Source organism: Girardinichthys multiradiatus, chromosome 5, assembly GCF_021462225.1.
Source record: "Girardinichthys multiradiatus isolate DD_20200921_A chromosome 5, DD_fGirMul_XY1, whole genome shotgun sequence".
NCBI classification, from domain to species: domain Eukaryota; kingdom Metazoa; phylum Chordata; class Actinopteri; order Cyprinodontiformes; family Goodeidae; genus Girardinichthys; species Girardinichthys multiradiatus.
Window position 1 is genome coordinate 16,533,727 of NC_061798.1, and position 16,113 is coordinate 16,549,839.

At 37.7% G+C, this 16,113-nt stretch overlaps 1 protein-coding gene across 3 annotated transcripts in view; it reads right to left on the minus strand.

The window, feature by feature from the left end:
* Positions 1–16,113, minus strand: part of dlc1 (DLC1 Rho GTPase activating protein) — a 107,385-nt gene that overhangs the window by 79,473 nt on the left and 11,799 nt on the right. The gene's annotated exons all lie outside the window — the stretch shown is intronic.

A 16,113-nucleotide genomic window follows, 5' to 3' on the forward strand; every position in this document is an offset into this window, starting at 1 on the left:
ACAGAATATAGATAAATACATGCAGACTACTAGAAGGAAAAAGATATACACAAAGTTGCAGTGTTGCCCCTCCCCAAGTTATTTGCTACACACTGCCTGTAAGGTGGCTAAAAGAAAGGTACTACATTTTCCATAGCTTAACGGACAAATCAGGCTGCTTTGAAACGTTTAAAATCGTCATGTTGTGGAAACTAAAGGAGCGCCACCTATCACTCTTAATTAAAACTACAGCTGGCTGCTAGTAGCTTTTATGTTAAGGCACTGAATGCAGGTGGGCAAATGAACCGTCTGATATCAGCTTGTTATATTTGTGTTATCCTTTAACATTGGTCTAACATCCTGCATGATGTCCACTTGAAAACTACTAAGAACTTTAACAAAGATGTAATCTATAATTTTTGTTTACTGTAGGTTGGTGTATAGTAATCAAAATTATGCAAAATTATATAGATTAGGGCTGCACTATATAAGAGAAATATGTAATTGTGACACTTTTGCTGAATATTTTTTGGATAACATATTATTGGCATGCAAAACGTTACATGCAGAGCTTGGAAACAATATACCCTACCAGATATTGCATTCCAGCAGTTGTCTGCATTTGTAATATTACACACACTGATATTGCAATGACGACAATAATTCAATACATTGTGCAGCTCTGACATACTTTACATAAAAATGAGTATGATCATCATCATACTATATTTGAAAAACAGCAAGAACAATAATTGAAATAAGAGGAATAACATCGTGTTATGCATTTTTGGTTTAAATTTTAGTATATATACTAGATGTATGTATTCTAGATGCTACAACATGAGTCTCATTCTGGCCTGTGCCTAGTTTAAAACATCATTTTCTCAAGAGAATTAATATAAACAAAACCTCACTGAATAAATGAGGGAATGGTTAAACTGTATGGAATTTAAAATATTGCATTTTCTGCTTGCCAAAGAAACAGATTGATATCATTCGCATACATTTTGGGGGTAAACATACATCTATGACAAGCAGCCATGTGGTTTAATTTGTGACAAAGACTGGGATCAGGAGGAAACTGCATGCTTGGTTTCATGTTTTAAATCTGCAGACCATTCCAAGTTCTAAAAAATGACATCTTTCATTGTGTCACTTTTTTGTGCCATGATAGTGCAACACCTCAAATGTACCAATCAGGACAATTGAAGACAAGGAAACTGTTTAATACAAGGAACTATTAAAACTAAACACAACAAAAGATTTCTGTTTTTGTTGCGTCACACATTCTTGATGTGTGCCTGCCCTCTCCACATGGCATGTCACCGAGCAGGTTCTCACATTGTGGGATTGTCCAGGCAAGTATCAAGTGTTCACAGGGGACCTGTGGGCTGCAAAGCAGCGTCAGCTGCCTCATTTACTGCCACTAATTTCATAGAAGTGACCTGGTTTGGGGCACAGGAGGAATGGTATGTGTTTGCCTCACACATGTGTCTGCAAGCCTGCACAGTTATATGCCATATGGTAATTATTTTCACGGCCACAGCCTGCAGTTTAGTGAAACAGATTTTCCCACGTGCTGTTTTGTTATGGTCCATATACTTCAGAAGCCTTGTCTTTGCATCTACATCTGAAACCATTTTCTCTAAATTAAAACTTAAAATCCTTAATTGGCTTCCTTGAAACCCCTAAAAAGTCCTTTCAGAATTAACAGTTTGACAGTCTGAAAACGTTTGATGGAAGCGGTTCACTGCATATCTTCAAATAGCTATAAATCAGTGATTATGACAGAATTTATTACAGTTTTTTTCTGTGTGTTTAGAGAAAAATATGCATTGACACTTAACACCTTGACTTACAGATGGATTTAATTTTGTTTTCCCCTAACAGAGTGCATATTATGTGTGTCCCTACATGAATATGATAAGTCATAAATCAAAAGTAATCACTGGAATGTGGCCCTTACACAATCCCTAGCAGTCCAACAAACCTATTTCTTTCCCTCCATCAACCTCTTATACCTCCCTCCACCTCTGCAGCTTGTGGTTGTGTATGCACGAGTGTGGGCATGTGTGTGTGTGTGTGTGTGTGTGCGTGGGTGGGTGGATGGGTGGGTGTGTGTGGCCACCCATGCTCTCTGCTGGTTGGGGATTAGGGGGCTTAAGCTAACCCAAACTTTTTCTCCACCACTTAGCACAAATGGCTAAATTGGTCCAGATGGCTAACGGTCAGGTAAGCCTGCGTCTCCAGCACCGGATGTATTAGGAAACTGGGTGCGATCAGGGAAAGACTGCATGTGCAAAACCACACACAAACCCTTGGAAATGCTGTCTGGAATATTTTTATTTATTGTTGTAAGTATGAATGTACCGCAGTGCATTTACAAATAAATTTATTTTTCTCCACATTCTGTCAGCTCTTGAGCACAAAAGTGAAGAAATTGTGGGAGAGAATCCCATTTCAGCTTTCTCTTTGAAAGTTTGACCCTGAATGCGTTCTGATTACTTTCCACATTTAAATAAGCTCCATATGTGACAATTAATGAAGGTCCAGAGGAAGTGAAGAAATGACACAATGAGTTGGTGTAATGATACACTTGAACATTTCCTGCAGTAAAGGCATATTACTGTCCAGATGTTGGATTTAAGAACAATTAAAGACCAAAACATTTTTAGAAATGTTTTCAAAAATATATTTATGAGCCATTTTTAGATCAAAAGCACAGGTATGCTACCTAGCGACAGCATTTATATTCCTTGAACTTTAACATTTTGTCACATTAGTACCACAAACTGAAGTTCATTTATTGGACTCTTATGTGACAGAAAAACAGAGAGTAATGCATTAATGTAAAGTGGAAACAAACTCATAAATGGTTTCTACATATTTTACACATTTAAGTCTGAAAGCTGTGGTTTGTGCCTTTCATTCTTCCCTTTTCAGTGGAGCCAATTGAAAGACTTTAGCTTAAATAAAGGCATTTTGCTACAATTACATCTGTAGATCTTTTAGGGTTTGTCTTTATCAGCTTTGCACATCTACAGACTGAAATCCTTGTTCCATTTTTCTTTGCTCAAGCTCAGTCTGATTGGAAAGAGAGCACCTGTTTAGTTTATGGCTTTACACACTCAATCCTCAATTGGAATTAGGTTTTGACGTTGACTGGGTGATGATTATGATTGGATCTAAACTGTTTCAATGTAGCTCTGGCAGTTGGGTGCACTGGATTTTATTTATCCACACTTTTCAGATTTTTATTTGTAATATTTTGAAAATCATTTCTTTCCAATTCACAGTTATACATAACTTATGTGTGGTTTATCAAATTAAATCTAAAGAAAACATTGAGGTGCGGTTGTAATGTGAATAAATCTTAATTTTTTTTATATAAAAAGACTAAGAGATGTGAATACTTTTGAAAGGCACTTTAAAGGCTTTTTCAGTTGTGTAAGAAGGTTAAGGTTCATACCGAACACACAGGGGACACTCAGTCTCACTGTTAACTGGAACCGTGTTATTTAACCTTGAGAGTAGAGTTATGGGCTCTATCCTAACTATAAGAGAGTGAGACAGATAGAGATTCAAACACAGACAGCCATTTTCATAGATGTTTACACAAGCAAGCCAAAGGATGGGGCTTCTTGTTTCAGGCAGTGTCTCTAGGGGTTTAGACCTGGACTTCTGGTGCATAAACTGACTCTTGATTTGTCTTTAAAATCTATTACTGTACTAGAACAAAACTTAAATGTCCTAAAGACACAAGATATTTCACTACAAAACTGGTCTCATTTCTAACAGGAAGAAAAAATATAATTTTTTTCTGAGGACATATTGGACTTGACACACAGCTACAAAGGTCAATGAACTCATTTCTGTCAAAGGTTTTTTTTACAGTGCAGTTTGCAGGAGTGATTGGCTAACACCAGCATTTGTACACTTTATTTTGTTGACTTGTTGATAATTCACATTATAACTAGGGTGTAACAGGATCTCATGGCACAAGAACTTGCTGTAGTAAAACGACATCATATTTCTCATCAAAGTGAGGTCTGACTCATAGAGCACTATCTAGTTGCTGTCAACTCCACAAGGAAGTGTGTACTTAAAGCTTGACACTCTGTTATATCTATGTTTAAGACAAATAATGACTTCCTATAGGACTGGATGATTTACAGTCAGTGACATTATCACTGAAGAAGCCTCCACCTCTTTTAAATAGTTCATTTTCATTTTGAGTACTCCAAAAAAAAACAGAAATGGTCACAGAGTAACAGACAAGATATGTATGGTTTTCAAGCCCTCTGATGTGGCTGTTGGCTAATAATTAGTCATTAGCTAACGATGTGAAATTTAACAACAACGTTTTCAACTATAAGACCTGAATTTGATCACCAATTTGAGAACTAAAAATACTTAGACAAACATGTACTGGATAATTATACACACAACAGAGAATATTTTGTAAAACCAAAAAAGGAGTAAGTTTTAGCCTTTGTCACGAACATTCGTTCAAATACGACTTATAATAATGAACTACAGGTCCTTCTCAAAATATTAGCATATTGTGATAAAGTTCATTATTTTCCATAATGTCATGATGAAAATTTAACATTCATATATTTTAGATTCATTGAACACTAACTGAAATATTTCAGGTCTTTTATTGTCTTAATATGGATGATTTTGGCATACAGCTCATGAAAACCCAAAATTCCTATCTCACAAAATTAGCATATTTCATCCGACCAATAAAAGAAAAGTGTTTTTAATACAAAAAACGTCAACCTTCAAATAATCATGTACAGTTATGCACTCAATACTTGGTCGGGAATCCTTTTGCAGAAATGACTGCTTCAATGCGGCGTGGCATGGAGGCAATCAGCCTGTGGCACTGCTGAGGTCTTATGGAGGCCCAGGATGCTTCGATAGCGGCCTTTAGCTCATCCAGAGTGTTGGGTCTTGAGTCTCTCAACGTTCTCTTCACAATATCCCACAGATTCTCTATGGGGTTCAGGTCAGGAGAGTTGGCAGGCCAATTGAGCACAGTGATACCATGGTCAGTAAACCATTTACAAGTGGTTTTGGCACTGTGAGCAGGCGCCAGGTCGTGCTGAAAAATGAAATCTTCATCTCCATAAAGCTTTTCAGCAGATGGAAGCATGAAGTGCTCCAAAATCTCCTGATAGCTAGCTGCATTGACCCTGCCCTTGATAAAACACAGTGGACCAACACCAGCAGCTGACACGGCACCCCAGACCATCACTGACTGTGGGTACTTGACACTGGACTTCTGGCATTTTGGCATTTCCTTCTCCCCAGTCTTCCTCCAGACTCTGGCACCTTGATTTCCGAATGACATGCAGAATTTGCTTTCATCCGAAAAAAGTACTTTGGACCACTGAGCAACAGTCCAGTGCTGCTTCTCTGTAGCCCAGGTCAGGCGCTTCTGCCGCTGTTTCTGGTTCAAAAGTGGCTTGACCTGGGGAATGCGACACCTGTAGCCCATTACCTGCACACGCCTGTGCACGGTGGCTCTGGATGTTTCTACTCCAGACTCAGTCCACTGCTTCCGCAGGTCCCCCAAGGTCTGGAATCGGCCCTTCTCCACAATCTTCCTCAGGGTCCGGTCACTTCTTCTCGTTGTGCAGCGTTTTCTGCCACACTTTTTCCTTCCCACAGACTTCCCACTGACGTGCCTTGATACAGCACTCTGGGAACAGCCTATTTGTTCAGAAATGTCTTTCTGTGTCTTACCCTCTTGCTTGAGGGTGTCAATAGTGGCCTTCTGGACAGCAGTCAGGTCGGCAGTCTTACCCATGATTGGGTATTTGAGTGATGAACCAGGCTGGGAGTTTTAAAGGCCTCAGGAATTTTTTGCAGGTGTTTAGAGTTAACTCGTTGATTCAGATGATTAGTTTCATAGCTCGTTTAGAGACCCTTTTAATGATATGCTAATTTTGTGAGATAGGAATTTTGGGTTTTCATGAGCTGTATGCCAAAATCATATGTATTAAGACAATAAAAGACCTGAAATATTTCAGTTAGTGTGCAATGAATCTAAAATATAGGAATGTTAAATTTTCATCATGACATTATGGAAAATAATGAACTTTATCACAATATGCTAATATTTTGAGAAGGACCTGTATCCCTGAAACATGAAAAACAGAAACAAAATCAACTGACAAAGTGTTAAATGTCTCAAAGCATCTAAATAAATGCTTTCTGTGAATGTTAAATTTAAAAATGTTTTTGTATAAATATTTTAGTTTCACTATTATTATTTTGTGTGGTAAATGTTTAACTTTAAAAAGAACATCAGGTCATTTCAAGTAAAGGTGCTCAAGTCCAGGTCAAGTCACAAGTCTGACTTGTGACTTGACTTCAAGTCAAAGTCGAGTTGCAATTGTTTTCTAATATTACCACCTCAAGTGTTAAGTTACCAATTTTTGACTTGAGTCTGACTCGAGTCAAATCATCAAGTCAAAGTTCACATCTCTGGAATTTAGATAGAAGCATCAAGAAGCAAGACTTTCCTGAAAAGTTAAGTTTAAGAATTTTGGTTTCAGCAGCAATGACCTAGTCTTTTTGTGGCCCTAAATCTTCAAATCTAAAATAAAGAGTGTAAATATACAAACCACAGATTCCATATGTCATTATTCAGTGAGGAAAAATGTAATGGAAATGATAATCTAAGGCAAAGCAGTCTGATGTGTAAGTGTTGAGAAATAGAACAATATCTGTGCCAAAGAAAGGTGTTTGAACATGCTGATGGTAAAGTCTGTTACACCTGTGGTCTGTTCTATATATTTGACCGGATCTGCGGAGAGCAGAACTGTACTCCTAGATCTGTGGATCTAGTTACACAGACAATAAAAAGATGAATTATTTCTTTAGTATGTGGAAAATAGATATAATATAATTAATGGTAACTCTGGTAAAGATTTAAAAATCCCAAAATATGTGCATTATTTTTTGCAGTACAATAACAACACACTAATAATTTGTATTTGAAAGAAATCACAGAGGTAACAGAGAGGCCCATTTTTTGTAGCCACTCTACAAAACGGAAAAGCAATGGCATACACATAAGGCAGATACTGCATCTGTTCATCTTCATAGGTGTGGAAATGGCAACAAAAAATAGCAACTCACCTAAACACACATTAAGAGCAGCAATTAAAATGTTGGACATAACTGGACCTGGATGAGGAAGGCAAGTTTATCCTGCCACCACACACTCTGAAGAGGATGGTGGTGAGGGAGGTAAAACAAATCTCCAAATGTCATTGTTAAAGTCAAAGGGTCACCAAGTCTCCATAGCAACCAACTATTAAAGGCTTATGTTCACATCCTTAACGTGAGTAACAATAATTGTCAAAAACATTAAATGTATCATATAGGGTGCTGTGAAAAAGCATATACACTTTTAAATACTTCTTTATTTGCTTTTCTGTTGCACACATATTTTATTAACCAAATCTTAAAAACAGACAAAGATAAACTGGGTCAATACATTAATGAAAAAACTATCTAAAGCCAAAACAATCCAAATCTACAATGCCACAGCAAGTCATTTATTTAATACCAGACTTTGACTAGGACACCTCCAAACAAAATTTGTTTTAGAGCCATTAAGAGGTGTATTTGCTTTGGATCAGTATCCTGCTGCTTAACCCAAGTTCATAAAATGATGACTGGACATTATCCTTCAGGATGTTCTGGTAGAGAGCAAAATTCATGGTGTCATCAAGTAAGAGAAGTTGTCCTGAAGTCCTGAAGCACCAAAGCAGACCCAGACCAGCACACTAACACAACCATGTTTGACTGGCTGTATGATGGTATTTTGTCTTGTCAGTCAACATAATATTTTTCCAAACTTCTAGATGATCATGAGGAAACACATTAGATGTTGTTCTGGATTGTTTTGTCACTCCTTGAAGACTCGTGGATGTGCTGTTTGAGTAGTTTTGGTAGGCTGACCACTCTTACGAAGACTTACTGCTGTTTTAAGGTTTCTCTGAAGCCAGTATAGTTGCTGTTTAACCCTTTCCAAGCTCATAAATGACTTTGTCTCAGGGAGTTTGTTTCTAATCTGTTCTTGAAATTCTTTAGATTGGAGCACATTTTGTTGCTTTTTGAAATTTCTTTAGCCTACATTGTGTTGTCGGACAGATGCTGTTTAAGTGATTTCTTGATTGTACGGTTCTGGCAGGAATCAGATCTATGTGTGGTTAGATAAATTGAACTAAAAACTATTCCCAGTAACGTTATGATTTCACAAGGGGAGCAATTACTTTTTCACAGCACTGTATTACACATGATACTGTATATACTACACTGATCAAAAAATAAAATACATCATCTTTCTGTCCTCAACAGGTTAATTTTTTTTGGCTTACGTTTCGAAGTTAATGAGGATAAGCTTGAATTCCCAACTGCATAAACAATACTGGCTTGTGGATTAGCTGCTGACATTTTGGGGAGAGAACACAGAGCGGGTTAACAAGAGGGATTAGACCATCAAAACCACTGTGGGACCAGAGGGACCAGTCGGAGACATCCTGGGCCAAAGTTTTAAAACACTGACTGAGCTATGCACTTTAGATGCAATGTCTTATAGCCCATCTAGGTCAGCAGGGGGTTTAATGCTTACTATTACATGCAACAACCACCCTAAACAAATTAGCCACATTCTTTCAAAATGGCATTAAAAGCCAAGTGCAAGGACAATAATCTGCACTGAAATGATTCATCACTGATGTAATGTAACTTTTTGACGAACATGAACAAAATGACTTGAAAACATGCGGCAGCTAAAACACCTTGAACCACATGCCCGAAAAGGCATCCCTTTTAATTGTACCAAAGTTTATTGTGCATTCCTGTGCACTTGTGTCTAAGGGTGCATACAGTTTGTTGTTTGTTCTCTGATTTATTACACTTCATTATTAGCAGGCTGCGGGGGTGTTTCCAGATGCTTGCATCTTCCAGTCATCCTTAAGATTTACAGTCAACACGTACTGTCATCCTGCAACTATTGCTGTACTGTTTATTGTCTTCATCGTGCAGCAGATGCGCTTTTTACAAGGCAAATGTGCCGGCTTCTCACACCGCGAGCGCTAATAAATGTTGGTTCAAGAGATATTAAAATTGCATTTGAGGTTATGTTGATTTGATTTAGGCCCCATGCCATAGAAAAATTAGATAATGAGGGATAATCGTAGCAGGGTAAACACACAGCAATTTATAAGATATTTGACTTTCATAAAAAAAGGTGCTATAACCAAAAGCTCATTCAGTCAAATAATTAGGTGCATCATAGTAAAAATCTGTTTAGACAAAAAGATGAGCATGCAACCTGAGTCAGGCTCACACATGTGGACGGTGTGGGTCAGTTTTGACTGTGTGAGCAGCTTTCTTTTAGATTTAAGGTCTGATAATCCTTAAACGATGAAAGAAAGATATCGACAAACTCTGCATATGTTTCTGTCATGTCTTGGTGGGCCATTATGCAACACTATAAAGTCGAATTGACAGGAAAAACAAGATTTCCTTGTGGGAGTTGAGGAGAAGTTCATTTTCCACATCCTGTTTCAAACATAACCTTTCTTTTTTTTCTGATCCTCTTATTGTAAGCCACAGCAGGCCTGTGTTTCTCTATTTGGTACAGCTGCGCTCAGCAGCGCATTGACCTTGGGGACAATGACACAACACAAAGCAGCCATAAGTGTGGCCATGACCAGAACCCCTACCGCCAGCACTTGTTGGACTGAATGGTGGTTGAGTTTCACAGCTGGTTGACTCATTCGGGCAGCCTTAAAGCCAAATGTGTGGGTGGAATGTAGGCAAACATGATTATGCCTGTCGCAGTCTGTGTTGACTATTGACTAAGAGCAGGAATGCGGGAGCAAATGTGAAGATAAATAAAAGGCAGAGAAAGTAGCAAAATCCCAGGACTTTTATCTGACTAGGATACTGGGAAGGTGTGGTTTGGATGAAGGATGTTTGGGGACTGTGAGGCTGCTAGAGCGGAACACAGAGGAAGGACAGAGCAGAGATCTGCAACTGACTTTTGCACGCAAACCACAGCATATCTATTGTCCACCATGAGTAGACAGATAAAGAGTTCATACATAACCTACTGACAGGGAATTTAATCTGTTTCTTTGTGTAATAAAAATATCTCTAAAGTTATTATTCTCTGTGAGAAAAAAACTGACACAATGGTGCGCAAAAGTATTCATATTTCTTAAACCTTTTTACAATATGTAATGTCACAACCACAGACTTCAACTGTATTTTAGTGGGATTTGATGGGTAAAACCAACAACATTTTTTGCATAACTGAACAGAAGAAAGGACTTCAAATTGTTTTCAAACTTAATGTCAGTTCCATCTAGAACCACATATCCCTGCAATTACAACAGTAAGTCTTTAGATGAAGTCTTTATCATATTTGAAAAATCAAGAAATTGGCATTTCTGCCCATTCGTCTTTGCAGAATAGCTCATGTTCAGTCAGACTAGATGGAGAGTGTCAATTTTCACCACCCCACTCTTGTCTTTTGCATCATCTTACAGATTTCCTTCCAGAAATTCCCAGTATTTAGCTTTATCCAACTCACTATCAAAGCTGACCCGCTGCCCTGTCCATGCTGAAGAAATCCTTCCCCACAGCATCATGCTTCCATGACAATGCATTACTAGTGTGATGGTATGTTCAGTTTGATATGCATTTAGTTTTCCTTCTCACCTAGAGTTTTTCATGTAGGACAAAAAATTCACCCATGGTCTCATCTGACCTTCTTTCACATATTAGCTGTGTACTCTACATGGCTTGTGACCTGCTGCAAACTGGATTTCCTATGGTTTCCTTTCCACATTCCTTATTTTTTGCTTCCCTTCCATAAAACAGAGATTTGTTGAGTGCGAATCTAATAGTTGTCCTGACAACAGATTCTCCCACCTGAGCTGTGCATCTCTGCAGTTGCTGCAGACATACCATGGCTCTTTGGGCTACTTCTCACACTCTAATCCACTTTATTTTTATAGCACATTTAAAAAAGCACCAGGTAGCTAAAGTGCTGTACACAGAAAGACAGCTAACCAGACATTAAGAGTACAGTAAGAAACTGTTATATACTAAAACTGGACTGCCTAAAAGGAAAATACACTTGAATCAATGAGAAAGCTAAACTATGACAAAAGACATAAAAGGCTAAAAGAAAAACAGAGACCACACAATTCTCATGCTGGCCTATAAGCTAAGTTGCAAAAGTTAATTTTAAGATGAGATTTAAAAGTTTTTAGGGTAGACAGCAAGCACTGAGAAAGCTTGGTCATGTCTGGTTTTTTGCCTTGTTTTGGGAACAACAATGAGAAGCTGATCAGCAGACCTTGGTGCCCTAGAGGGGGTACACAACTCTAAATAGATCTAAGAGGAACTGTGGTGTTAACCTAGACACTTAAAAACAAAAAGCAACATTTTAACATGAATCCTGAAAACAACAGGAAGCCAGTGGAGAGAACCCAAAACAAGTGTGATGTGATCATGTTTATGTGTTCCGGTTAAAAGCCGAGCAGCTGCATCTTGCACTAACAGTAAACGTGTCAGGGACATGTGGTTAATAGCAGCACATTACAGTGGTACCATCGATGTGTGATGAAAGCATAATTCACACTTAAATTTCACAATATTTATTAATTATAGTCATTAAAGCCATAACTGAAAAAAACTGCACCTAACACTATTTATCTGTTTATCAATTTTAAAATAATTTTAAAACTAAGATTAGTTAGAATGGGTTTAGCAAATGGTTCTAATGGGATTTGACTGGGTCCATTCATAATAACCTCAAGTTTACTTTCACATCCAATATTCACTAATAGACAGATAAATAGATAAATCTTCACTGTTAGCACCTTCCATTCAATCCTTAAAGTCTTTTTTAAGCTCTCCGTGCCCCACAGTCAGTTTAGATGTATGTCTATGTCTTGGTGTAAATACAGTTGTGCCATCCTCTTTACATTTTCGGATAGGCAACATGAGGGGTACGAAGCTTGGGATATTGTTTTATAACCTAACCCTGCTTTTAACTTCTCTATAGTTTTATCCATGACCCTGCTTTTTTTTGATAGCCTCTAATCTCCCTTCTTTGGCTTCTCTAATTTTCTCCTACAAACGTCTGAGGCCTTTACAGAACAATTGAATTTAGACCCAGATTAAATTACACACAGCTTCAATATTTAGTAATCAGGTGAATGAAGGCAAATAGTTGCAGTGTGTTCTATTTAGGAGCGTCAGAGTAAGGAGAGGGATACATATGAATGCATATCACAGTTTCCTTTAAAAAAAATGTGTATTATTTTCCTTTCATCTAATGATTAAGCACTAATTGGTTAGGTTTATCACTTAGAATCCTGATAATGCACTTTAATGTTTGTGGAAAAAGGTGACAAAATGTGAAAATGTTCAAGGGGCATAATTACTTTTACAAGGCACTTTATGGACATACAGCCAGAACCTTTATTATGAGCAATGTTCCCATGGAGAAGAAATATAGCTAAAAACATGGTGTCACAGGTTGCCCTGTTACAGCATGTTTACAGAAGGCTAGTACAGAGCAGCACCTTCACCATCAACACATGCATGACACGTAGAAACATCCCCATGCTAAATTTAACACGCAGCTATGTGCTTTGTTCAGCAGCCCCTTGGGTTCTTTGGAGGATTCTGGCTCGTAAGCTTTGCTGATTGGAAATGCCAATGTAGAAGGTGACTGATGTGTTGTTTCCGACTGTAACATTCAGAGGAAGGTGGTCAGGGGTCGGCAGTCTCCACCCGCCTCTGTGGCTTGACACATCCTGAGCACAACGCTAAAAATATAGACCAGCAACAAATGCTTTCAAAACATTCAGAACTTCAATTTACACATTTGAAAAACAATATTGTACATTTCCTAACTTGAAATAAGCTTTGAGTGCAGCCATAAATTAAATACCCACCTGTTGCAGTGCAACAATGCTAGCAAAACAAGAGGGAAAGACACCTGCTACACTCACTAAGTAATAATATAATGCCAGCAAGAACAGGCTGGACAAAAAATAGCCATTCCGGCTTAAGAAAAAAAAACACCTGCTGTGGCACAACATCCGCTAGATGAGAGCCTCTCGTTTGTTGCAACATCAACAACCACCTGCTGGAGGCTAACAATAGCCGTCAGCTAGGCTAGCTAAGAGCCAGGAATGCACTGATGTGAACTCAGTGGCTTCTCCATAACAATAATTTACAGATAAAGTTCTTGCCAAGTGAATGCCCAGTCATCTTCACTTCCCCTTTGCCATGGTTATGTAAAGGACAAGAAGAGAATGGGTTGTACAATCACACCACAATGTTTCACTATGTGTCAGGAGAGTGTCACTGCAACACAAATACCAACCATCGCTTACACAATCCAACACAAGATGACAGGAATGCTTAACATTTCACCAGAGACACAGCCTTCCTGAGTGATATGCCAGCTTGATATTCCTAGGGTATTTATAGTTGTGTATAATTGTTTGAACCAACGAATCAATTTACATCTGCAGGCATCTGTAAAATAACCTTAAAAATGAACAAGACTTGTGAGGGTTGACAGTTCTGTTCCTGATACAGTAGCTAGTCTGAGTAGTTTTGATTTTTCTATGATGTCCCACTAGAAAGCAGTATATTTGAGGTGTTGCCTTAAAATATGTCCACAGGTTTGCCTTCCTTTAACTCAAATGTGAATTAACCAATCAGAAGCTAGCAAATCTATGACATCATCTTCTGGGGTTTTCTAAATTGTTTAAAGTAAAAAAGTAAAAGAAATTTGATAATGTATGTAAATTCCTGAATTTGAAAAAAGTTATTAAAATGATCTTTCTCATTATTCTGGGATTAGCAGATAGAAACAATATTTGCAATCCTAACTAATCCTTAATAGGAAAAGTTTACTTAAATTTAATGTCAGACAGCATGAGAATAAAATTATTATATTATTCTTAATACAGTTTACATGAATATCTGTTTTTCTCAAATATTTTTAATTATCTTGCATAAACCTGTGGACACATTTTAAGAAAATTGTTTTTAGGACAAAAAAATAATCGATCACCTATATCCATAGCACAATAATTGGTCATTTTAAATGTAAAATGTGAATTTTGGAAAATACGGTTTTGCATGTAAAGTAACCACTGAATTGTCAGAGTGTGGAAAATGTCTACTTTGTACCACTGGTACAAAGCTGTCTTTCAACTGCAGAAACTTGCCCCAGGGAATCGGGACTTTTGAATTGACCCTGTGCATTTTCACGGCACGAAACAGGGAGTAAACAAAGAATTTCTGAGAATTTTGTCCCTTCTAAATTCACCCTGATCATGAGTCATTTTGAGAAAATATTTTGATTTCAGAGTCTTCTCAAGTCTCTTTGGGTTAAAGAATTCACTCAAACCTTTTGTTACTCATCGAGTACTTCTAGGACCTTTTTCCTGTCTTCATATCTCAGTCATCTGTAGCTTTTACACGAATGCCCACTGCTCCTAAAATCTTGTTATACCATTATTGTTGATCCTTTCATTCCTCTTTTGTATGATTGCAACACTTAACTGCAGCATGTTTTCCTCTTTTATGTAAAAAACTAAAATCGGTCAAAATCGATAGGTCAGACCTCATGGAAAACCAAAAAGTGGTACCTGCTGCAGAAAGCATTATCAATGAAAAGTCACAAAACCTTTTACGGTGGATACCTAAAGAAAAAAGAAAAACAATGATATTTGAAAGTACTTGAAACCCAAGTGCAGTTGAGTCATTTCCACTTTGGTTTCAGTGCTCAGCTGTGAAATCATCCTTCTCAAGGGAAACAAAGTCTCAAATTGCAAAATGATAAACTACTAGGTCCAACAAGGTAGTAATCCATGCATGAAGTGAGTTTTTATTGGCTATGTAAGGTGAACAAATGCGTATTGCTCTGCTGGTTTGCACTCCAATAAATGATGCTATTTAGTACTGTATAAATTTATTGCAGCAAAGCCTTTTATGAAATACAGTTCTTTGGAGGATGCTGTGTGCAGAAGATGGTTTGTTTTAGAGAAGAATCTACCCCAGAACAACTCATAGTGTAGGTGATAAAACAGCAGGATTTAAGCTTGTTTATTACACCAGGACATCATAATAACTTTTACATTATGCATTTTTTTATTCCTTTCCATTTGTTTCCATTCAATGTGAGTGACAATCAGTTTGGAGTTGGTTTTCAAGCAAAACTTGTATCCAGGAGTAATCAGCTCCCATAGAGCCAGAGTGCTAACAAACGAGTCACTCTATTTATATTCTTTAGAATAACGAACATGTGCTGGGTGAGTTTACTTACCGTATTTAGACAACATCAAAAGAAAACAAAGGTTAGACAGTCACTTCTTGCAAACATCGAGGAAAATGTGACGGTCTAATTGCCGGGTATATGCCTTTTCCTTTACTTCGACGAAAACAGTGTTTTTCTTACCAGTGATCCTTCTGCCTGAATATTTCAGCTAATTATAGATGATATATTTTTAATGTCAGTGTATCATCTTGTAAAACTTAACAGTCAAGCAGCTGAAATGAGGTTCTAACCTCAACCATGCTTCTTCATGACTAACATCTGTCTCATGTTTACATCATTTAGAAGATTTGTATTGTCTAGATAAAAAGATTAAGTATGCGTCACTGGTTTTCAGTACTCAACAGCTCTCTAAAACTATTAACTCCTGCAAATACCCTTCTCTAAGTCATCAACTTTTTGGCTTTAATCAATCACCCCATGGGACCACGGCTTCCCATTAGGTGCAGTGAAAGCACTGTTTACCCAAGCTTAGCGAGTTTCCTTGGGTGATAGCCTGAATGAAGGCAGTGGCAGGAGTTGGCTGCAGACCAGCGCACTGTGCATCATGCATCCATCTTCCTTCTGAAAAGTAATGACTTGCAATAAGTCATGGCAGTGTCAATGTGATGCTCCAAAAGATAATTCAGGAATGTCATTTAAGTCAAGGAATTCTGGTCAACAAAACCTTTCCTTGCTTTGTCTGCTTGATAAGGAGACTGTTTTGCCACAGAAACATTCTTTTTCAC